General features: G+C 38.5%; 1 long non-coding RNA gene across 4 annotated transcripts in view; it reads left to right on the forward strand.

The window, feature by feature from the left end:
- LOC122811839 overlaps nt 1-26,119 on the forward strand; it is a 799,357-nt gene that overhangs the window by 452,130 nt on the left and 321,108 nt on the right. The gene's annotated exons all lie outside the window — the stretch shown is intronic.

Here is a 26,119-nt window from a genome sequence, read left to right on the forward strand (position 1 = left end):
CCACATCTTTTGGAGTTTTGATTATGGCTCCTCGTTTGCAGTCATCTGCAAACTTTGTTAGCCAAAGACATTCTGTGTTGGTTTGTACTTCAGAGAAATAGATACCAAACAGGAGAGGACCCAGGACTGGACCCTGTGGTACTCCACTTGTCACTGGTCTGAAGTTGGATTTGGAGTCTGCTACTTTCACAGTGTGGGTTCTGTCAGTGAGCAAGTTGGCAACCCATCTTGTGACATAGGGATTTATACCTAGTTTAGTGAGTTTATCTATAATTCCAGAGTGGGGAATGGTGTCAAAAGCCTTGGCAATATCTAGATAGGCTGTGTGAACCACCTTACCCTCATCTACGGCTTTGGTGACTGCTTCAAAGAGGTCTATCAGGTTTAGGAGACATGATCAGCCTTTTACAAACCCGAACTGGGTGGGGTCCTGAGTTTGGAGATTACCAATGTCATTGTTTATAAGTTCCATGATGATACATTCCATAGCCTTGCAGACCAGGCTCATTAGGCTAATGGGGCGGTAGTTTCCCTGGTCTGTGTTGGCTCCCCCTTTGTGGAGTGGGATAACTGTCACTGTGCGCCATTCAGTGGGCACATAGCCTGAGGTGAGGCTATGATTGAACATGGTACTTAGGTGGGGTGCCAGTTAGTTCTGTACTTCATGTAGAACACAGCCTGGGATGTTGTCAGGTCCCATGGATGCTGTGTTCTTGGCTTTGGATAGTGTGTTTTTTACCTGTGCAGCCGTGATTACAGGAACTTTGCATTCTTCTGGTATAGAGATGGGCCCTTTAGGGGATGACAGAGGGGGTAAAGTTAACACTGAACCTATCTGCCAGGATGTTGGCAATATCAGTTGGCTCTGTATATTTAGTGCCATTGTGCTGTAACTCAGAGCATAACTGAGTGTTGCCATTGAGATTCTTGACAAAGCTATAGAATGCTTTGTGTTTGTCTTTAGAGTCAGTGGCAATTTTGTTTTCATAACTAGTTTTGGAGGATTTTATGAGGGATCTCAGCTTCTTACTGAGGCTGACCAGGGAGTTTCTCCAATCATGGGATTTTACTCTTTTTTTGCAACAGTTTCTTTCTTCTGTTGTAGAGTTTGTTTATGGCAGGGGACCACCAGATTGGCTTCCTTTTTTTGGAGGATAGAATCTTGGTTCTGTTAGGGATTGCACAATCCATGCACTCGTGTAAGTGCTTATAAAGTGCATTTGTGTAGGATTCAGCAGTCATACATCTATTGTCCGTCAGCATGGGTGTCGTGAAGTTTGCCACTTCTGTATTAAGAAGCGTGAAGTTGGCTTTGGAGAAATTTTTTACTGTGGTTTCCCTAATGGGGGGTGGGGGAGGGATGTGGATGTCTAGGGTGATTAGCTTGTGGTCGGATCTGACCAACGAGGAATTGACCTTTGGTGTGGAGCACCGGTTGCCCCTGTTGGTAATAACCAGGTCTAGGATATTGCTGCACCTGATGGGGGTGTGGATGAGTTGATCCATGGCATTGGAATTTATGAATTCCAGAAAACGTTGAGCACAAGAGTTGGTACATGAGTAGTTTTCTGAGTTAATGGTAGGGTAGTTGAAATCACTCAATATTAGGGTGTTAGGTTGTACCCTAATATTTTCCACTGTATCAAGAAATGAGGAGTGGGAATCCTGGGGCATGGTGGGGGATCTGTAGCAAGCTACAATTTGGATTGCAGTCTTGCCCAGAGTTAGTTGCACTTGGATAATCTCGGATGCATTATGCTGAGCAACTAGCCTGGAGGTGTGGCTATCCTTAAAGAATATGGACACACCTTCGCCTTTAGTGTTTCAGTCCAGGTTAGGTGGCCGAAAGGTGTGGTATGAATTATAGCCTGGTAATGCAGGGGTACTGTCTGGAGCCTTGAACCAGGTCTCTGTCACTGAACAGATGTCGATGTTCTCCATTTTAAGGAGTGCCTTGAGTGAGTGCATTTTGAGGTTTAGACTTCTAGCATTGAGTAGCAATACCCTCAGATTCTTCTTGCCTGTATCTGTTAGGGTGGTAAATTTGTCATTTGAACCTTGCCTAAAAAAGGCACTATAGGGGTGGCTAGAGCCTTAGCCAGTATCTGGAATCCCTATTTCATGGGGAAAACATGATCATAGTAAAAAATGAACAGCAAACAAGAAGTAAGTTCAATATAATTTGCTTAAAGGATTACTGCACAGGTTATGGACCACACATGATAGATTGGCATTTTGTGTAGTTTACAGGTAAAGCCTGCAAAGATGACTGCAAGTCTCTAACAAAGGTAATGAGCTTCTGAAAATACTGTAATCCTGTGCTTTATTACAAAAACTGTCATATGCCTTTCAATACCCAAGGCTTATACATTATCTAGTTATGTAAGTATTCTCTGTTTTGCATGGCAACAACAAAAAGGCTTTCAATGTTGGTAATTCTTTAACAGTATGCTTATTAAAGCTTACTTGCATCTTACAATCTCAGACAAGCTTACCTGATGGTCATTAAAGCATTGCTACTTAAACACAGAGCAACAGGCACTGCAACAACATGCATTTTCTGAATAATAAGAAGCATAAATCAACAGTTTTAATGATTTGCCACTAATTCGCCAGAAAACCATAATTTTCTGAAAAACAGACCAAAAATGTAATGCAAAAATATAAAATAGCCACACAATACAGCTGGGAACCTGTCAAAGAATGGAGACTTTTTTAATATTAGTACTGTTAAGTTGAGCAACTGACAAAATAAGAGAATCTACATGCATTTCTGAAGTAAAAGTAATCTATAACTCTTATCATTACAGTTATTTATTAATTGTAAACCCTCCACATTTTCTTCCAAAATTGCCATTTTGCAGAGGGGTTATTAGGGGGAGAGCAACATTTTGAGCCAAAATTGGGGACAGTTGAGAGGTTTGGATATATCTAATTCTATAAAGCAATTTATTTGCACATGCCTCTTAATCTCTTAATGCAGGAAATCTGGACAAGGCCAAATATATTGGGGAAACAAACAAACAGTACTAAAAATTGCTCTTGTATAAACTTATACAGTTGATAGAATAACAAGTCTTGCTTTAGCATGCATTTTTCTGAAAGGTATGAAGTCTGAAACTCAATGTCTGTCATTATTTTGTGACTTCATTCCTAAATGATTTGCCAGAAAACCACAAATTTTATGATGAAAAAAACAAAAATAAGAATCAAAAATCTATTCATTCTGCGAAAATCTGGAGAGTTGAGAGGTATATTTCAGCCAGGACTGTCTTTGAGCTTGCTGCCCCCCTCCCCTCACAAAATCATGGTCGAATGTCCCATTACTTGGCTATTTCACCCCATTTATCATAAACACTGTAATGTGCATACTGCATTACTTCTACAATGATTTGGATTTTATGTAAAAGTTTTATTTTACATTTTACAGCACAAAGACTAATAACATCTGCTAAACAAAGCAATGCAGTCTCACAATGAAAATAGACTTAGCATTAAAACTTCTCTGCCTTTGAAACTCACATTAATTGAAACAGCATTTAAACCCACATTCAAAGAAAATACATCTGGCCAGTGGCAGATAAAGATTAACTTTGGGCTATTTTCAAATCATAGGCCCCTTGCACGCAAAACATACATGTGTTCTTTGATACACCTTCTTGATTATATTAAATTATTTTCCTTGTATAATACAGTACAGTTGTTAGAGGGTGTTTTAAATTTCTTGTTTTTAACATTTTTCCAGTAAACAATGAAACAAAATGCATGCACCAATAATGACAAAACTGTCCAATTCAGAACATTTCCATCAAAAAAGGATACTCAAACTTCTGCAATCCACCAGTATCAGTAAATATGCACAATCTCTGTAGAAGTAAAAGTCATCTAAATACTTCCACATTAAAGAGATCTGTAACTAATTAAGGGGTTGCTGCTAGCAAACAACTTTATATTTCATTGTTTCATCTACAAATAAAGTGCCTGTTGCCCTTGAGGAATAAATTGCCTATGTTACATTAAAAAAATGATAAACTAGTAATATTGCTGTAGGGAATGGATGGCAAACTGATAGATTCATAGTTACTAGGTATCTCTGCCAAAGAGGACATTCTCATGACTGCAGCATCCACCCCCTTTAAAGTACAATATCAGCAATGCATCTACATATGGTGGGAGTAAAACCCACAGCCTTCTGCATCAAAAGCAAATGCACTACCTGTTGTGCTATTAACAATGCAAGTGGACTGAGCATAAGCAGTGCTAAACTTCTCTTCCCTGAAGCTCTTTGTAAAATCTGCTCGACACTCAACTGTATCTCTCAGCTTTGCAGCACAAGAAATCTGGAAAAAGGCAAAATTTATTGGGGGGGGGGGGACAAAAGCCCCAAAACCAGGGACACATTTAAACATTGCTTGTATAACCTTGGAAAGTTGCTAGAATAAAATGCTGGGTTACCACCATGCATTTCACTGCCAAGTTTTGGACCCAGTACCCTGTTCACTACAGTCAGAGCAACATACCACTATGCAAAATCAGCTGTTTCTTGAAACACAGGAAGACTGAAACGTAAATGGCTATCATTTAGTGAATTCAGTAATCACCATAGCTCTCAACCTCTTAGCAAAAAAAAACCTGGACAAAGCCAATAATGAGGGAATACAGCCCCAAAAATAGGGACAAATTTTAAATATTGATCTTATAAACTTAGAAATTTGCTAGAATAAAAGGTTTTGTGTTACCATGTACTTCCTGAAGAATATGAAGTCTGAAATTCAAATGCCTGTCATTATTTAGTGGATTCAATATCCAGAAAACCACAGATTTTATGAGGAACAGAACAGAACAGAAAAAAAGCTTGAGGCAAAAATCTGAACAGTTTTTACAAGTGGTGGTGGGTAGGGAATTCAGGCTCTTGCAACCTACACCAAATGTAGAGGGTTTGAGCCTGAGTTATTCTCTAGCCACCAGGTATATCCTTGGGTTTGAGCCTTTCCTGTGTTTCTCTGTAGCCACCAGGAATAATTAACTGGGACACACACAGACACACACACACACAGACACACACACACAGACACACACACACAGACACTCACACACACACACACACACACACACACACACACACACACACACACACACACACACACACACACACACACACACACACTTCTACCTAGGTTTGGAGTCCTTCCCAGTTGAAATTCCTGCAGCAGCTTTCTTCAGAGTTGCAGTCCGCTTTCAAGTCTGTCTTTCCCGTGATTGCTTCAAAGTCCCCCCCCAAGTTTGCCAGCCTGCAGATGTTGCAGTCCGCTTCCAAGTCCCATCTGTCTTTCCCACGAGAGCAGGCTCCAGCCTGCAGACATTGCAGTCCGATCCCCTTCCAGTCTATGCGGTTTAACCGCATAGACTTCTGGTCATTTCTGTAAATCTGATACCTTCTTCTAATCCAGACTGGTTAAATGGCAGTCCGGATTCCTGCACACATGCGTGCAGAGTTCTGGGAACGCCAAGCATGCATGTGCGGTGTTCTGGGGCTCACTATTCATTTGTTTTAATTTCTGTTTTTCCTTTTCTTCTATTTTATTTTGTTTTTTTCTTTTTACAGCTGGGGGGGGGGCTGCAGTCCAATAGCACGAGCCACCCCTAACATAGCTTATCTTTCTCCTTGCCAGTGTCATATTACAACTTTTAACTTCCTCACTCCCTCTGTCTCTGGACTCTTTGTCTTTACCATTACTTGTCTTTTGCTTGCTCCTCTAAACATCTGTTATTCCCAAAATTCCCAAATCTAAACCTGCTTTTTTCATACTTCTCTGATTGCAGTTTTCCACTTGTAACTATATAACTCCACATAGTGTAAAGTTTGTAAATAGTGGCCATTTTGTATTATCTTTATGTTCCACTGCTGGTTGTAATTGCTACATATTTTTTGTTGTCACAGCTTTGACTGTAACCTAGGTTGAGCCTGCAGTTCATCATGCTGAACACAGCTTTACCTAGGTAAGAAAAGTTTAAATAAAATAAAATCTAAATAAATAAAACATACATCTTTAAGTTTTTTGCCCTGCATGAAAAAGGGGTTCTAAGTACTGAATACCATCCTCTTAAAGCAAGTAAGATGTGTTAGAAGAGATGTTACTTTTATTGTCTATTATATGCCTTTTTAATTTAATTTGGTCCTATTATAATATTTTGACAGATATGTGCAATCTCTTCAAAATGAATTACCTGCTTGGGGTGGCTTTGCTACTGCCACAAACCAACTGGCTTTCATCTGTTTCTGCATTATCTATTGCCCCTTCATGATGTTGTAGCACCATCCTAGGTAAGGACTGTCATCGATGCATGAATTCTACCCAATTCAGCTTTGTGAAGGGCAGATCCTGCCTGTTAAATCTGGTGGATTTCTTTGAAAATGTGATCAAGGTCACTGATGAGGGCAAATATGTGCACACAGCATACCTCAACCTGGCAAAGGCTTTTGACACAATCCCAAATTCAGGAATTACCAATAAACTTAGCAAGCTGAATGTAAATGCCTTCGTTGTAAGATGGGTTGCCAACTGGCTCACAAACTCCACATCGACCAGCAGACCTGTTACGAGTAGGGTGCCACAAGGGTCAGTGCTGGGCCCCCTGCTGTTTGGTACATACTTCTCAGAAGTTCAGGTCAAAACTAAGGGCTTGTGGCTGGCCAAGTTTGCAGACAACTTCAAATTGGGTGCAATCATTGAGTTCCTAAATGATGTCAGTATACTCCAGGAGGGTGTCATGCAGACCAAAGACTGGTGTATTAGTCATGGTCTGAAACTGAATGCTAACAAATGCATCATCATTCCATTCAGCACACACAATGTCCCTTCACACTATGAAATCAACAGCAATACCCTAAATACCCATGAAGTGGTATGGGACCTGGGATCACATGTTAACTGTGACCTTAACTTCAACCTCCATGTGTCTACTGTAGTAGGGAAATCTTCCTACGTGGCACACATGATTAGTAAAGGCAAAACCTCAAAAGCAAAAAAAGTTATAACCCCCTATACTCAGCACTGATCAGGCCCATAATTGAGTATAATGCCCCAATTGGCATGTACTGTACTAAGCACCTACAGCAATTGGAGAGACCTCAGAGGTTTCTAACAAAGAAGATCAAGGGGCTCCAGCATGTGCCTTACACAGGCCGATTAACATCTCTGTCACTATACTCCATATTGTATAGACTTCTTAGGGGAGATTTATGCCTGGCCTACAGAGCAACGCAAGACCCAAATGTATTGAACTCTCTGCATATCCGTAAATCAAATGGGACTAGGGTTACTCATTCCAGGGACCTAAATATGGCCTGCAACTTAAATGGGACATGCTAGAGGGACAGATTTATCTCTCAGTGACTGCCACGTCTTTGGAGCAGGCTACCAATTCATGTGAAACAGACCAACTCTATGATACTGTTCAAGAGGAACCTGGACGAGTGAATGGGGCACTGTAAATTCTTACTGGGGAGAGAGCTCACATACCTCCTGGACATGGACAGCCATCATTAAATGCAATCTTGGGTGTTGCTTAGCATTTCTACGGTATTACATTGGGATGAAACGGCTAGGTTTAAAATGACCTCCGGGTCAATAGTCTAGTAATCTCCTATGATGCTACAGCTTTTCTTCAAAATATCAAAGTAATCAGAAGCTGTTAAGGTATACAAAGCTGGAACTCTTTGTAGTTCAGACGGCATTTTGTATTTGTATCATTTGCTTATTGGAGCATAGCCCAGACATAACAGAAAAGATAAAGGACAAGAAAATGACTCAAAGTAAGGCTAGTGCAGATAAGGAAATAAATAAACTAAAAGAAAAACTGCACCAAAGCTAACACACATTGCATTTATTGAAAAATAAATAAAAAGGTTAGCGCTTTCGCGACCACACTTGTCGCTTCATCAGACACAGAAATAAAAATCACTACAACTTTATAGTTGCATTACAAAACATAGGGATCTTTCTTTGCAGTCTAAATACTGTAAGTTTTATATGTTAGTTACAAATGTAGGAATTTAATTTTAAAGTTACTAGTTATTGTATTTTTAAAATGTTTTAAAGAAAGATCCCTATGTATTGTAATGCTTGTTAAAGCAGACATGTGATTTACAGGTCAGCTGATCATTTCAGACAGACTATAAAGTTGTAGTGATTTTTATTTGTGTGTCTGATGAAGCGACAAGTGTGGTCGCGAAAGGGCTAACCTTTTTATTTATTTTTCAATAAATGCACTGTATGTTAGCTTTGGTGCAGTTTTTCTTTTAGTTTATTTATAACAGAAAAGATAAATGGCTTAAAAAATAAATGGCAGAACTGCCAACAGATATAGATATATTTATGTATATTTCTTTTGCCTTATGTCACATTAGGTAGCCCATCACAACATTTTACAGGTAAAGAAATAAAGCTTCTGAAGGTACAGATTAAGACATCATCATTCCACCCAGAATGTTCATTCCTAGCCTGTTTTATAGTCAATTGAGTCTATGTAACCCAGAGTGTTTCTCATGGTATTTAAACCCCCCCCCCCAAAAAAAAAAGTACATTATCAATATCATTAATTTTGGATTTCACAGAATCTTTTGTCCCAGTTACACTGTAATAAATTATTGTCTGTGCCAGCTTGTGTGAATTGTATCTGTTTTGTAAAGTTTTTTCTGCTAAAGCACTGTAATAAATGGCGAGCCGAGTTGATCTACTTTAATGATATTAATATTAAAATAACAGAGCAGAAGTACAAGGGAAGCTTATCATGAAGACTGTGCATGATGACAGTTTACTGCTAAAGACATTTGGTAGTAACTGGCCAGCTCCGTGGCACAGAGGTATGAAGGCCTGATGGTAGTGCCTGTAACCTTAGTTCAATCAGTAGGGCAGAAACTGTCAGGTGCCACTTAGATGAAGAGGGACTGCATGGTTGATGGTAGCCATGTGTTTCAGCGGGACACTTATGGAGGGACTGCACTTAGAGTAACTCCTAGCAGTGGCTTTAGGAATGGCCTCCCTTATTTTAGTGATCTAAGGAGAGTGGCGAGCAACAGCAGGCATTGTGAACATGTGTGTGGATGTATGCCTGCAGGGTGTGCATAAGAACCAGTACTGCATGCAGTGCACTCTGTAGCCCAAATTACAATGGCTGGGGACATTAGACACATAAAAAAACTTCATCAACTGTATAACACATGCAACTGGCAGTTGTCTGTTATAGAGTCATGGGACTGGTGAACAAGCTCAAAGTCCACTGGCCATAGGAATGCATGATTCCCAGGATCTCACTTTAGACCTTGTGGGTAATCGAAGACATCATCTAATACCATTTTGAAGGCATGAGTTGATGAACTGAGTTTAATTGAGTGAGGAGAGTATTATTTCATACATGTAGAAGTCTTTAAGGTAAGGTGTCATGTTGCATAGCACAATTGATGTACATTTTTACTGAAGCTGAGAGTCTGTTTGTATTCAGATCACCAGGTAGCCATTCTAAGCAACTGGTTTCAAACAGCAAGATATCCTTCAATGGTCTGAATCTCATGTATAGGTTTCCTCTACGAAAATGATAAGATACAGAGAAGGAAGAGACAGACATACAGAAAGATGGAGAAAGAGACAGAGAGTTACTTTTGTCTTTAGCTGTAAGACAAGCCCTAAAACTATTTGATTCTCTTTGTGAAGACTCTTTGTACCAAATGCCACATGAGTAGGTTATACAGCAGGGTATACTCTTCAGTGCCATATATACAATGTTTATAGTGTTTCAGTATGAGATCCAGGAGGGCATCAAGTTCCACTGTAACCTACAACAAATTCACATTTTTTTTATAACTGGCCCTTACATTCTTACCAACTCAGTTCAGGCATGATAAATACAGTATGGGCAACAGCTACATGCATACAGCTATAAAACTCTCACTCCCAAGAATACTCATACTACCAAATTTAAATTGAAAGTTTCTACTATTAGCAGGAGACTGAGGAAAAGAACAGGGCCACAAGTATCATAACAAGAATAAGGAAAACTACTGAAACAGAAAATGGTGTAATAATATCACATTTTAATTGCGTATGCAATGAAATCCCAGGATTCTAAGTATGGATGAATGAACGAAAGCCAAATATCTTAGCAGTGTCTGCAGTGTAGTTAAAACCACATATTCAAAACGGTGCATTGGAAATTCCAAGATATACAGCCTACAGAAATGACAGTATGAAGAAAGAGGTTTAAGGCATAATGATTATAGTAAATAACTATGTAATGTCTAAACTACATCCTTACCAGTCAATGAAATTCCAGGAATAAAGGCTATTTTACTGACAATTACAGCAGGAAATTCTAAAATATTACATGTGAAGTGTATGTATTTAAAATGAGGAACCACAAGGAAATAATTTCCTGTCACAATAAACTGGTACAAGGACAACTGTACAGAGAACTACTAATACTTGGTGATTTTAATGCACTGTGGAACCATCAAATGTCAGAAAAATCCAAATTTTTAACATACACAGTTGTACTGGATAAGACCACAAACAAAAAAGTAATATCTTTGACTGTACACTTAGAATCCACTCAGCTTCCACCTTCTAGAACCTTAGCTATCCAACTCAGCAACCATGATTCAACCTTCACAAAATGGAAAAAACAACCTTCAGCCCCCATGCCCCAAATCTGCTTTCCACAATGGTTCCTTTAAAATGGTTCCTTTAACTGCTTTCCACAAAAAAAAATCAATTTGCTGATCATAGAATGAATTGAAAGAATTTAATGATTACCAACTTGGCCTGTTTCAAACAAGGAGAAAACATTGACACTACTCTAGGAATATTCATAGGTAAGTACAAGGCTAACCATCCTTGTGGGCCATTTTAAAGGTAGCCAATTTCCCTTGGTGTTAATCAAATACTGCACCTCTTGTATATGAGGTTAACACCTTAACAGGTATGCCTCCCTCAACCCACAATATTACTCAACATCTTGGATGACCAAGCACCAGTCTTCCAAGTTAGGGTAAAAGGAAATACTCTGCCTTGGATAAACATATACATGAATCCATGAAACAAAGAGATAACGTGTAGTTAAACTTGCAAGGAACTACAAAACTCAACAACTTTACCACAATAAAAGGTAAAAGGAAAGAGATGTCAAAGCCAAACATTATAAGCAAAGCAAAAATTCTACAGAAAATTTCATGAAGAGTACCAAACATCAATTTTCCGGACATCCATAACTGAGAAAACAAAAATAATTATAGACAACCCTGGAGATCTGCTAACACCCAGCATGCTGTAAATACATTTGCAGACTACTTCAAATCAATTGTTGGTTATTACAAAAAAATTAAAAAAAACTGTCAGCACCAAGCAATCATACCCAAGCAACTATCTACTCAGCATTCCAATTCCAACCAACAGATACGGTGACTGTCAAAAACACTAAGGAAAGTCAAGAGACATGCTTCTGCTTTCACAGACAGATTACCATCAGGTTACTTAACGAAAATCATCCCATAGATAACCTACCTAATAACGTACTCATAAACAAGGGGTTGCAAAAAGGGCAATTCCCCACAACATGGAAGCATTCAATAATAACACCTTTGTTTAAGAATGGTGAACCACACAAAGTTAAAAACTATAGCTCTGTCTTAATTCTAAACTCTTTATTCAAAATCCCTGAGTGAACCATTCATAATCAACTCACTCATCATATGATAGCCGTCACCATAACAAGTTGGCACAGATTGAGAAGTTCCAACACTCAGGTGGCATTACTAACATTTGTACACAAAACGACCATTAGCTGTGACAATAAAAATCCACCATCTGCCCTGTAGTTAAACAGCAGTAACCCATTTGATGTAGTACGCCACCTATTACTGCTCCAAAGACTCCAGGAATTAGCATGCAACTACACTGTTTTAAGCTATCTCAAGTCAGAAGCCAGCAACAGAAAACAAGCTGTCAGTTGATACAGTGTTGTCTATTCTAATAGCTTTATCACTAACACAAGAGTCCCACACAGACTGATCCCCAATTCCCTTTGCTTCATCATATATACCAACAATACGCACCACCATTCAAATGTAAAAACCCTAATCCAGTATGCTGATGACTGTGCTGTCATCCGTAGCACAGGTAATATCAATAAACTCAAGGATCTCTTAGTACTTCACAAACTTGTGCCAGTTAAAGTCACTTAGTCATAAAGTGAAAAGAAAACAAAGGTAATGTCCTGTAACATCAACAAAATTTACCTTATAAAAGGAGCAAACAATATCTTTCTTTTTAGATTGACTTCTGAGACTGAGATCATACAACACAGGAAATTTTATGAAATGCCTACTGCTTTGAGAAGAACACTAGAAATTCAATAGCAGAACCCCACAAGAAGACTGGAGCCCTATACATGTTAAAGTACTACCAAGAAAGTAGAAAAGAAGATGGCTGAAGCATTACTGTTTTCATAATTATATTATGGAATCCCTGCCACGGGAAAACTTTAACAAAAATGTGACAATTTTACTTGCTGCAATATAGGGTAGCAACATTTACCACAGACAAGCCCTGCTGGTGCTTTGGTGTAGGGAGTAAAAGCCCTTTGTGTGTTCTAGATGACTTATGTTTTACTAGCATCATGGGCATTGGAGGGGCTGTACATGGAAGCATGGAACTGAGTGGCCATTGGTGGCCTGCCCATCTTGGGGTGAAGGGAGGCAGCCTAGGCTTACTGCAATGACAGTAATAAGAGCTTGGCAAGATCCATGCTACTAGATTTATACCGCTTGGTCGGCACATTACAGTTGTGGAGAAGCACAAGTGCACCTCCTAAAGGTGGCAATTGCATGGCTTGTGAGGCTGCTGCAACATGCTGGGGAATAAGGCACACTCCTTAGCAGCAGTATGATGCTGATCCAGCCATCTGAATCTCCGTACTGGCACTGGCAGTGAAGGTTAAGGCAGGTCTGGCAGACCTAGTGAATGAGGACAGAAGGTGGTGGCATCTGATGGCCAGCTGCAGAGAGAAAACTAAACAAAACCAAACAAACAAAAACAAGCCCTACTGCTCAGACCACTGCCTTAGCTTGCAGCACTTACTCTGGCTGTCATGTAAAACAAAATGGATTATGTTCAGTTATCGCTCATTCATAAGCTGCTATACATCAAACTGTGCCTTGCCTTTTCACCCATAAACTGGTATAACCCTTCAAGACAACTGCATTATTCAAAGAACCTTCTACAAGCCGTAAACAAAATCAGTAACAAATACGGTGAAAAGCTTTTACTTCATATCTAACTAAACAAAGAAGCTCATTATCAAATAACCTAAAAGCAATCCAAGATATCATCCTCCTTCAAATAGCAATGTAAAATGTTTGTCTGCATCCCAGTAACACCTACAGACTGCAAGATTGCTTAGTTCTCTTACCTTTCCATTTTCTGCTCACAGCATGACTGCAAGTCTGTATAAAAGTTTGTTGCCGGATGATAAAATAAGCAAAAGTTACAAATCTACCTGGCAAAGAATAAGTTTAAAGTCATCATTCAAATTTTCTTCCAGTTCTGCTTGATGCCATAAGTACTTCATATTATTATCAGTCACCCTACACTTGTATAGTGCTGTGAGATGTATTTCCTCTCCTACACAAATTACATTTGTGAGTTAATCAGACATGACATATTCAATGTACTGCTCATGCAATGGCATGCCGTTACATACTAGTAACAGAACATACTGCATTATGTGAATGGTACTTATAGCTATGCAACTTATTTTAAGGTAATTTTTGCTGCATAATTCTTAGAAAAATGAGCAATATATTCAAACAAACTTGCGGGTTACTTCTATAATATGTTGTTTTAGCCCAAATGAAAATGTACACATAAACACTTACAATATATTGTTTTGTTTCTAAAACTGTAATTAAGTTGTGGAATTTGGAAGGTTTCCCTCTTGGATCCCCTTTGAAAATGGTCTTTGTCCCAGTAGGTCACCTGGTTAGCAAAACATAAAGGTATAAAAATAAATAAGGTCTGATAAGAGCTGTGTGCAAACAGGGTACATTATTCTGTAATAGGTCTGATAATAGCTATGTAAAGGGGGACACACACTTCTCTGACATTGCTGTCAGTTCCATATAGGATCAGACAGAGAACTATGTACATTTTCCAGATGAAAGTGTCTATCTGCATATCAGATGAAAGATCATCATTTACAAAGTTTTCAAAGAATTTTATCAACTTTTAAATATTGCCCATCAATAGAGCTAGTGGGCTTTTTTGATAACTACCAGAATGCTGCTTTTTTGACACAGAACACAAGGTAATTTCTAATGTACATTTTGTGTGTAATGTTAAGTCAGACGGCACAGTGGTGCAGCAGTTAACATTGTCTCCTCATAGCAATTAGTTCTCTGGTTTGATTCTCAGCTGGGGTGCCTTCTGTGCAGAGTCTGCATGTCCTCCCTGCATTCATGTGGGTTTCCTCCTGGTACTCCGGTTTTCTCCCACATTCCAAAGACATGCGTCTGGAGTGGTTCTCCCTGGGCCTCCACTAAAAGTATGCTCTGTCCTAGCTGGACTTTCCCAGTCAACAAATGCTAAGTAACATAAGTCATTTTTGAAGGGAGGTGATAGAATCATTAAGGACAATTGTCCCAAATATGCAGTCACCTGTATATTTGGTAATTCAGACACTAGATCAATTTTGGCAAATGAGAAAAACGTTCCAAAAGGAGTGGCCCCAGGACACTGCCTACACAATTATATGTGGTTACTGATAAGGTACCCCTTCTCTTGTAAGAGATATTCTCCACAGAGTGATGTGGTATGGTGTACCAGGGATGAAGACACAATGGATTGATAGAGGCCAGAAGAGGCTATTGATAGTCCTCAAAGATTTACTGAGTAGTAGGAAATGTAAAGAAATTGTTGATAATTTACGATGATAATTAGTTCCAATTTGTCAGACAGTGTCGCAGAAAGTATTTAAAGAAGAATTCTTTAAGAGAGGAATGTGCATATACCGAGTAACTGCAGCAAAAACTAGAATGTCAAAAGGGCGATGCTATATTCTAATAAGTTATAATAGTTGTTTTAAGTAACTGTGCATAAATAAATAAATATGCTCATAGTAAATCAATACCTTGTCCAGAGTGACAGCAGAATATGTTAAGAAATTAAATTCAACATCTCATTTTCTGTACATGTTTTTCACTTAGATCTTGGTCACAGGGTACCTGAGCTTCTCCCAGCAAGACAGGGATAAGCACAAATTATGAGCCATAGACACATAAACGCATATTTACATTTGTGAAAGAAAATTTGGCACTGCCAAATAACCTTGCAGTGCTAGTGTATGATTGTTTCTTTATGACCCATTTCTCATTTATATTAGCAATAGTCAACTGCATATAGCAGTGACCAATAAAAATGAGAGGATAAAATATCCAAACATATCAAAAAAAGTGCTTCCTTCCAAACAATTAGAAAATAAAATAAATCACAACATTTTTTGCAGGGGAGACTAACCCCCAATACCGTCCACATGGGGAGCTGCACCCCCATACTGACACAGTTCCTATAAATAAAATCTGAAGTCACACAACAGTGGGGAAAGAGCATATTCCCATACCATGCTGTACCACAATCTCCCTCACATTTATGTATGCTACCAGCTCAAACACAAAAGTCAAACAGCGGGGAAATAATTTAACACTTCTGTTTCACAGTAAAACTGTTGGGAAAATATTTGTGCCATAAGATAAACTGTAATGTCCGGCATTATGTCCTACGTCCACTCCTAAAAACATAGGCGGAAAACCATAGCTGTAATAAAACTCTTGTCAGAGGCCCCTGTGTGACTGGAAAATGGCTTATACATCTTTAACTGTGTCTTGTGTCTGTTCATAGGTGTATACTAGGCCCCACTGGGGCCTTTATAAGTCTAGTCAAGCATCCCAATTGTATCTGGCAAGTTTATGTGTGTTAGAGGTTATTTTAAGGGGTATAGGTTAATAGGTGTACACTGTAAAATTCTCACAGAAATCTAGTTATGAAATTGATTGTATTAGTGAGAAAATGAATGGGTATCACTTCTTTATAAAAGGTTACAGCCTGAAAGGGAAAGACAGAAAGTTGGATCCTTAGTGGGTAGGGGTATTGTGGAGTTGAGCAGGGACACTGCCCAAAGATTCATGGTTCCTTAAACTGTATGGTCAAGTTGGGGCCTAATGCTGATGTGGAGTAAAATGGAAATTCAGGCAAAGATTGTTGTTTGTGGATTTGGAAAGATTGATCCAAAGCCTGGAGCTGTGACCTTTATTTTTGCAGCTGGTTGCACTAAATCAGTGAGACTGAACCTACTTGGTGAAGTTATATCTAAGGACCATGAACATTTAATTTATGGTATTGAATACATTATAAATATTTCTGAAGGGATACATTTCAAGTGATTGACTGCATTGTTATGATTGATGTAAAAGGAGAGAAACAAGTTTTGCCAAACCTTGTAGGTAGTGTTTTTTTTTTTTTGCAGGTGGAGCAAGCCCCCTTGCACCCCCCATGAGAGGGGGCACCCCTCCACTCCCTGAACATATATACCTACTTTGAAGATGCACAATAGTGGAGAAAAATAAAGACTCCAGTCTTAGCGGAACTTGTTTCATTGCTTTTCCATTGATCATACACCACTCACTGAAAGTGCTATTAACAGAATGACAGGAACCCTTCTGAACAGTACATGAGAAAAGACAAGCAGACTGTTTTTGTTTCATCTACCAAATAAACATTTTTGCTTATATATGCCCCTAGTATGTTTCCGTGGCTTCACAATATATATTACAAATCACTGACTAACACATAACCTTGTATAAGCTAAAAAAGGAAAACTCATCTTAAATTTTGATAGGCATGACTAATTAAATTAACAGAAAAAAAAGATTTAAAATAAGATGATAAAAAAGAGAAAAAAATGCCATGTGTATAAATAAATAAAAAACTCACCGACTGTCAATCCAAAGAATAAGAATTATTTATGAAGTTTTTGTCTAAGATGTGTACCTTTTAAATAAACTACAGTTTACATCAAATGTGTTTTTCATTTTTAACAACCAGTATTCAAGTATCAGTGAATAAGTACATGCAGTCTTGGACTGGAAAGTGAGGTACAGAATCACAAATTCAAATGTAGTTATATCAGAATTTTATGGTTGCTGTTGCTGTTTTCTTCTGCTGGTATATAGTTAGGGTGGGTGTGGGGGCACAGCCCCTCACATTGGGGGGTGTGGAGGTCATAACTCCCCATTTAGTTTGGGTTTATAGTGTTTTCTGGAAAGAGTTAGTAATTGGTGCTGTAAGTATGCATGTCTGTGGTTTCAAATGTATTGTTTTGAAGCTTTTGGCGGAATGTAATATAAAACCAAACTAGGTGGGGGGGGCTGTGCCCCCTCCCAACTATATATACTAACTCCAGGATCACACTACAGTGGGGAAAAGGGCATATACCTTTTACTTGCCTTACAGTACTCTACACAGTGCCAGTACTTCATTTCAGTGAAACGAGATTCGGTGAAATGAGTTTTCAGTAATTTGAGCTATTTGGTCAGGGTGAATTCAAATTCAGTGAAATAAGCTTTCAATGAAACAAAGTAGACCTGTGTGTGTGTGTGTGTGTGAGAGAGAGAGAGAGAGAGAGAGAGAGAGACACTATTTGGAAACACCCACATATATATATATATATATATATATATATATATATATATATATATATATATATATATATGTATACACACACAAACACACACACACACACACAATATGTATATGTTCTGTACATTTGATCACAGACGTTTTTTGTTGAGTCAGAAATCATGAGCGTTTTTAATCAAATCTTGTTTCAATGAACATTGTGGTTATATCTTGCAAGTTTTTTAGGATGATATCATTGAAAAGGGATGTTAGTTGATACAGTTTATCAATATTTTATCAATGAATTGTGTCGCAACCAGAAATGCTTTAGACAAATAATAAATGTATGTATGGTTTACTATCATTTTGTCGATCGCAGTTCGTTTGATTGACAAAATTTCTAATCTGGCTATCACTGAATCAAAAACTCAAAAAAAATGTCAGAACTGATAACAGCGAATGCAATACAGCATTTGCTGTTGTCAGTTCCGACATTTCATTGTAGACTGCACTATAGTGGGGATCGGGAAATGTACCCTTTCCCTCACTATAGTGCGATCCCGGAGTTAGTATATTTAAGTAGCAGGGGTTGCAGCCCCCCACATGGGCTTGCCCCCCTGTAAACATGTTATTTACTGTGCAACACACAGTAATAGTGTCCCTGAAAGTGTGGTGACTGTTAGAAAATGTCAAAGTCGACATTTACAGTCACCACACTTCGAGTTTATTTTTGTTCATTATTTTCAGTTTCGAGGTTTTGCTTCGACATAACCTCGATTCGCTGTTGTGCGATCCAGTTAAATGATATTAAACCGTATGTATATGTGAATGTAAGCATGCATATGTGAACTATGTCCCTAGTCAGGCTACAGTATTGTGGTATATTTTCTATACTGTTAGGTAGTATAAACTTGGAGTTAGTATGTTTAAGTAGCAGAGTATGGAGCAGAAAGATTAGAAAGTGAAGTGCTTTAAGTTTTTGAGTGCTAAGTGTTTATATTCACTGCATTTCATTGATATGAGATTTAATTTTTTTGGGTTGTGGTCCTGCCATTTACAAGTTTTGTACTTCTGATAAGGAGCAACATGTATTGTGAATGTATGCATGTGCGTGCGTGTGTGTATGTTTGTGTGTGCGTGTGCATGCATGTGTGTGTGTGTGTGTATGAGAGTGAGAGAGACTGTTTGGAAACAAGTTGTGTAACCCTTCATGATAATGGTGTCAAAATGATGTTTAAACAGAAATTTCTGGTTAACAATAATGTCCAACTATCCCCAGTTTTAATATGCTTGCCAGACATGCTTATGGATACTAAACCTACATTGTGATATGTCATATTTTGTTACTATGAAAAACAAATTGTAATTTATTGTTTATTTATTCTCCAATACAAACTGGCTTTGTAGAGATCAGTTGAATGCAATGAAAATGGAATTCTTATCTTGCACCAGATGTAGCTGCCTTATGATAGGGTGCATTGGAAAACTTGTCTGTGTAGCGCAAACAAAGCAGGCCCCAGTACCAATCTCAGTAGAACTCGATTTGAGGCAGTTTTACTGGAAAACCTGTCCATAAAAGCTAAGAATGACAGTGTGCTTACTTATTCACTTAGCAATCTAGTGGATAGTATATGGACCTGCGTTTAACTCTGACAAAGTTAATCTAATGTAGAGTGCAGTGGTCAGCATTGCTGCCTCCCACAGCTTGGTTGTCAGTTTCAGTTCTTAACTGTGGTACCTTCTGTGCAGTCTCCGAGCTAGTGACATTTGAAGGGTGTGTGTGTGTGTGTGTGTGTGTGTGTATACTCATCCTGTGATATACTGGCATCCTTTCCAGGATTACTTTCTCTGGCTTGTACTTACTAACAGCTGAAATATTTTCCGGTTTCCTAGTGATCCTGAATTGGATAAAGCAGGTATTAAAGAATTAATGAATAAAACAATCCATTCATATGGTAAAGAAAAATGCCAAAGTTCTGTCTAAGTAGGGATCATCTGCTGGGACATCACGGCTCAGAGTTGATGCAACATTTAAAAAAATTGACCAGTTTATTGACTTGAGTATCCTTTCTTAAATCCATATTAAGGCATATCAAACCAGTATAGCTTCATTTATTCTTAAGTATGACACTTTCCATAGTTTTTGAACGGAATGATTATAATTGTCATAAACATTTTCAGCACCTCTTTTTTAAACTGTAATAATAATGACCTCCTTCTTTCAGATTTTTGTGAAACAGTGTAGTAAAATAAAAAGAAATATTGCAATAATTAAAGTTATGAAGTAATGTAGAGGGAGAATCATGCAGAAAATGCTTAAATGTTTTCTTTAGCATCATTAGCATGTGGAAAGTAAGTAGATTGATAGATTGCTTGACTGATTTACTGAGTTTAGTAGACGTTTAGTTATACATTTATATAATTCTACATTAGTGAATTTACATGTAAAGGTTTAAGCTGTTTCATGAGTAGAAGAAATGAGCTGATTTTGATGTTGAAGGACCCTCTAGATTTTCTGTTAGTTTTTAGTCTTGATATTCATGGGGTTTCAGGTGCAGAACTTGTCATGGAAAGGGCAGACAATAACACCTAAAAGAAAAGTGGATCAAGTGTCTGCTTGACTGTGCCTTCCAAAACTGGACGTTTAAAGTGGAACAACATACTCCAGTTGGTACATTGGTCACAGACAGAGAGATGCACTTCCAGAGAGACAGAGAGATGCATTTCCAGAGAGACAGAGACCAACATCGACTTGTTGGCTGGACAGACGTACTTAATCTGTATAAGATCATGTGATTATCAGACTCAGAATGACTCAAAATAATGTGGGAATTGTGATGAGGGAGAGGCTTCAAAAGACAATGAGGGACTTCAGCAGGATTATTGACATACTCATGGAAATCAGACTCATGTCAGTAAAGGGTACTCTTCACAATCTCAGCCTGTTTCCCACAGCAGGGTTGTGATACTGAGGTAAAGAGTACAATCAGGCAGCAGTTGCAGGCCCTTCTAGATAAACCAAGACAGTATGAGCTGATGTTGATAATGGGGGCTTGAATGCATATATTGGACCAACAGAAAAATATATGGGGACTGCCTGCATCCACATAGGTGAGGGAACAGGAATAAAGGAGAAACCATTCTAGATTTCCATCTGACAAATGGCTAGTTGGTGGCCAACACATGGTACAATAAGTGAGAAAGTGAAAAGGTCAGAAGGTCATATACAAGAGTGGCCAACATGCAACTCAGGCGACTTCCTCCTAGTAAGGACAGGACACTGGGTTAAAGTCTGTGATCACAAATTTATCCACAGTGAAACATTCTGCCCAAAGAATAAGCTACTTGTTACCACAGTCAGTTGCATGTGGTTGTCAGAGAAGGTTCTAAGATCAACAGAGATGAGGATGAAGACCTGAAAGTTGACTGAAGAAAAAGCATAAGAGTTCAAGAAAATGCTCAAGTTTTTAGCACCGCAGGAAAAAGAGGAAATAGGTGAAGATGAAGAAGAATTGCAGCACTTCAAAACAGTATGTGTGAGGACTACAGAAGTGATAAATGACCGATCGAGGTATGGAAAGATGGTGGTAGAATGTCCAAGAAATCATCAAAAGAAAGAAGGAATGCAGGAAAAAATGGGATGTAGAAAAGATGAACTGGGCTAAGAAAGAATACTGGTTGGCTAACAAAGAGACTAAGAGAACAGTTGCATTGCAAAGCAAAGCTAGAAAGATAAAAGAAGATGGTCAGAAGTCTTTCATAATGGGTGTCAGCAACAACCTGCTCACCAGTCTGCAGGACATCGCAGGCAATGACATGAGGACTTGCAACAGCTTCTGAATGAAGAAAAACACACAGAAGCTGTGCTGCCTCAGACAGAGTCTACAGTGAAATAAAAGGAGTAACCCACATAGAAGAAAGAAGAACAGTACAAAGGAAAATGAAGATGGGGAAAGCAGAAGCTCATATGAAGTCAGTGCAGATATGATCAAGATTTTGGGTAAGGCAAGTGAGAAATGACTCTTGAGGGTACCCATAGCAATGTGGAGAGAAAGGCTTATCCCAGATGACTGGAGAATAAGCATATTACTGACAGTGTACACAAACAAAGAGGACATTCACAGCTGTGGGCCGTACACCGGTATCAAACTCCTGTCATACTGCTTGAAAGGTCAAGGGGGGGTGACTGATAAATGAATATGCAGAGTTGTAGAAAAGAAGGTGGGAGATGAGTAGTTTGGATTCAGATCAAGAAACAGCACAACCAATCTAGTATTTGCAGAGAGGCAGGTAGGTAAAAAAGGCTAGAGATGAGGAAACAGTTCAATTGGGAAGTTGTCATGGCAGCAAATGGGGAAATCAGAAGAAGTTAAAACTTGAGATAGAAAAGGAGATATTGAAACAGGTTAACTGTATATTTCAAGTATATGGGAGGGGTGGTTGAGGAGAACGGAAGTCTGAATGAGGAGGTCAAAGCCAGAATCAGTGCAGCTGCAGCTGGCTGTCACAGTGTCAGAGGTGGTCTGTGATAGTAGAATGGCAAAGAAGCTGAAAAGTAAGGTGTACAAAACAGTGGTGTGACCAGTACTACTGTATGGTACAGAAACCAGGGCAGTAAAGGTAGAGCTGCTGATGGAGATGAAGTGTCTGAGATGGGGTGTAGGATACACACTGTGGGAGAGATGAAGAAATGAGGACATCAGAGAAGAAGCTGAAATAGCTCCAGTTGCATAGTAGGTCAAAGACAACAAATTACAGTAGTTTAAGCACATGTATGGGAAATCAGAAGACTACCTTGTGAAGAATATTTGGAATAGATAGGAAGAAAGCAAGAGGAAATGAGGGCATTCAGCAAAGAAATGGATGGATTATGTTTGAGAAGATCTGCGACTGTTAGTGCATTACTGTCAAAGGAGATAGGAAAGTGGCACTAAACTGAGAGAGAGAGAGAGAGATGGCAACAGTTAATGTGACACCCACCACCATCTAGGAAATAAGAAAAAAGGGGGTTGTTCTTGATGATGATGATGATGAAGATAATATCATATAATTTGGTGGGGAAATTCCAGAGAAACCATGGCATCACTACTTTGTTTACATTGCATAGGATAATGGAAGGAAAGGATCTAAGAGTCATATTCAGCTATAAACTGAGTTTTGCTGTGGAATGCTGAAACACTGAAGGTAGGTAAAACATTGTTATAGGATGCTGTGATCAGCCTTTCATTTTACAGAACATTGGTAATGGATGCATTCTGAATTGTATTCTAACTGTGGCTGTTTGCAGATTGGAAGGAAAGTAAGGTTTTTAGAAAGCTTGCTGTAAAGTCTTAATGAAATGGTAAAAGAAAATGCTGAGGCTGGGATATGGGTCTCAGAAAGCTGTGCATGTTTGCACTAAAAAAAAAAAAAGGAGGGTCATGCTTTGTGTGCACTACATTTCTCAGTTAGAACACTTTGTCTCAGTTTTGACTAAGAGTGTTAGGTCTCCCAAATACGGATGAAAGGGATCAAGTCATTTGCCAACTCTCCTCCCGAAGAGGGAGAGGTTGTGGGTTTTTTCTGCACTATCCCCTGTAAAAGGCAGAGGATCAGCAGTCATTGAAGCAAAGAATCACATCTGACTGGATGCCATCCAGGCATGAGTTCATGCAGAGAAGCACTGGCATTTACCATGGCATGTGGAGGCACCAGTGTTCATCGTGACATGCAGAAGAACCAGTGTTCACTATGACATATGAAGCACCAGTGCTGAACATTAACAGGCACTCTGCACAACAAGCCAAGACAATTAGTTATATATTAAGACTGAAAGCCATGACTCCTACATATATGACATCTAATCTCCTCAGCTATCAAGATCTCACCAACCCAATAGGCATTTATCATGGGCAATAGATCTTGGAGTGCTGAGACCAAGTGCTTGCTTCAGAAAAAAATACCATTAGTCACAAGATGGGGTAGGGTGGTATTTGTGGCTAGGAGTATACAAAATATGTGAAATAGTGGAACACTTTTCAGAAAACTGAGACTTAATTAGTCGATGCAGCTTGTGGGTTTCTAGAAACCCTTTTTTGGCCTTGTACTTCCCAGGGTTCAATTTATGACCTATAAATGAGGTTAGACAAATGCCGAGTTACAGGACAGGCAACAGTGCTATTCAAAACTGCACTCTAAAATTTTGGTCGGACATTTAACTGTTTGCAAATTGCACTGATGTTACAGTAGTTTGTCTTAACCCATCCTGCTCTTGCTTGTTACTTGAGTGACTCTGCCCCACAGACCCCCTCATTTTACCTAATAGGTGGTGAGTCCACATGGTTGATCCATGCAGATTTTTTTTTTGGGCTGAGTCTAGAAGGATTGTGCGTGTCACTCAATCACCGAGTGCTTACCAGCAAAGGTCACCACCCCTCCAAGCCTGTCTCCATTATCCCTGTTCAAGGAAAGGTACTTGGGCTCTTTAAGTGAAATATTATGGTGCCATTATAGCCCTACTCTCAGACTAATTTGCCAAGGTGATCTGAATAGAAACAGAAAGGTCCAGAATCACAGAGACACATTGATTTTTCCATCATGGTAAGGTCATGATACCAGAAGGAAATCTTCCTTCCTATTGATGTTAACCCATTCCTCATAAATTATTTGTTACAAAACTATATAAATTACAGTCACTAAAATGTACTAGACATTATAAATGAATGTATATTGTTCGTCAAAATATGTATTAACACAAATGTTCTCATTCTTTCATAGTTTTAGGGAGCAGTATTATTCAATGTGGATCTTCCTTTTTTTGGACTTTGTCCCTGATTCTTGAGGTGATAGAATGAGAGCTGGATAAACCCACAGAAAAAACCCTAGTGAAAAGACCATGAGTTTAAAAACAGATAAAGAAATTAAAAATACATTGGGGGACAATTAAAACATTTCTGGTTACTTAGAATGTAATATTAAATACCGGCCATCTTAGACAGACATGTTCACTAGCAGGTAGGGAGGTGTACAAGATGGAAGCAGCTACTCATCCGGTTTATCAACAGTCTCTAGGATTCTACAGAGCTACAGAACAAAATGAATCAAACTTCTTCAACACTATTCTAATCATGTTGATATTATTCATCCATGGTTAGTATAACTAGGTGAATGAGCTACGCCATGCGGGCCAGGGTTTGGAGTAATTTTAATAAACATTCTTCCAATTTTATAGCTGTGCTCTCTTTATTTGACTGAAGTTCAGGTATGCGAGGATAGCCAATTAATACAAGTAAAAGTAGTCTTTTACATTCCTGAATGGTATTTTTAGGAATATTTTGTGTAGGCTGCCTTAAGTGATGTTATTTAATATGCTAGTTGTAATAGTTGTAGCTAATGCTATAATGAGCTGGTGCTTTCTGTTGCTGGAAGTGTCATCAGGTTGCTGTTGCTCATACTGAGCTCTCTACATTTTGTTATACCCACAATAAAAGATACAAGTATTAGTGTGTGTAATAGGAAATAAATAGCAGTGTTACTGCCAAACAAAAATGGAAGCTTTGCATTTTAAAACCAAAATGTTGGCCCATTTTTAGCCATGTACACTGTGGGTTGAACTACCTCTGTTTTTTTTTTTTTCATAATAACACATACTGCAGCACACAGCTTTTCTTTCATGTTACCCATAATGCACTGCGTTCAAAGGAAGTGACTAAATTGACAGCATACTTGATGGCATAAAACTTAATAATGAATGTTACAGTTCATTGTGTCTATAGGCGTACTAGTAATTAACCAAGCACTTACTTTCCAACCTCTTAATTTTCCACCTTACTACAGTACTCAGTATCCTCCTGACAGATTGTTTTGTTGTTCAAGTTATAATTCCCTGTAAACCATTTATCATTATTCCCTTTTCTCTATCTCTTCCTTGTTATACTTTTCTCATTTTGTAAATATGCACATCAATGTACAGTCTTATTAATTTGTTAAATATCTCGTCGCAAGTATCAAAGACTTTTAATGACATTGTGTTATAAATCTATGATTCTGATCTAATTTTGTCTGTATTCCCCTGGGCTGAGATTGAAATAGGTCTATTGTAATCAGTGTTTTTCTGCTGTTAAATTCAAATAAGTAAATAAACGTACAATGACTTTTGTTTCAACACATTGGCTGATACTTTACAGATGTTTGCAATGATTAAGTACAGGCTTGGTCTATTTCACAGTGTAAAAGGATTTCACTGGCATTGAGCTACACAGTTATTTTAGCATGGTTTTCCTTAATTCCAGTCCACATGTGTCTTATATAAATAACTCATGGGGTACACCAGACCTTGCATTAGAATTTTCAGGAGTCAGCATAGCGACAAAATTAAATGTGCCAGGAAGAGAATCCATTTTACCAGGGCAAACCTT

This window comes from Protopterus annectens, chromosome 9.part0 (genome assembly GCF_019279795.1).
Source record: "Protopterus annectens isolate FY-2018-M chromosome 9.part0, PAN1.0, whole genome shotgun sequence".
Classification (NCBI taxonomy): domain Eukaryota; kingdom Metazoa; phylum Chordata; order Ceratodontiformes; family Protopteridae; genus Protopterus; species Protopterus annectens.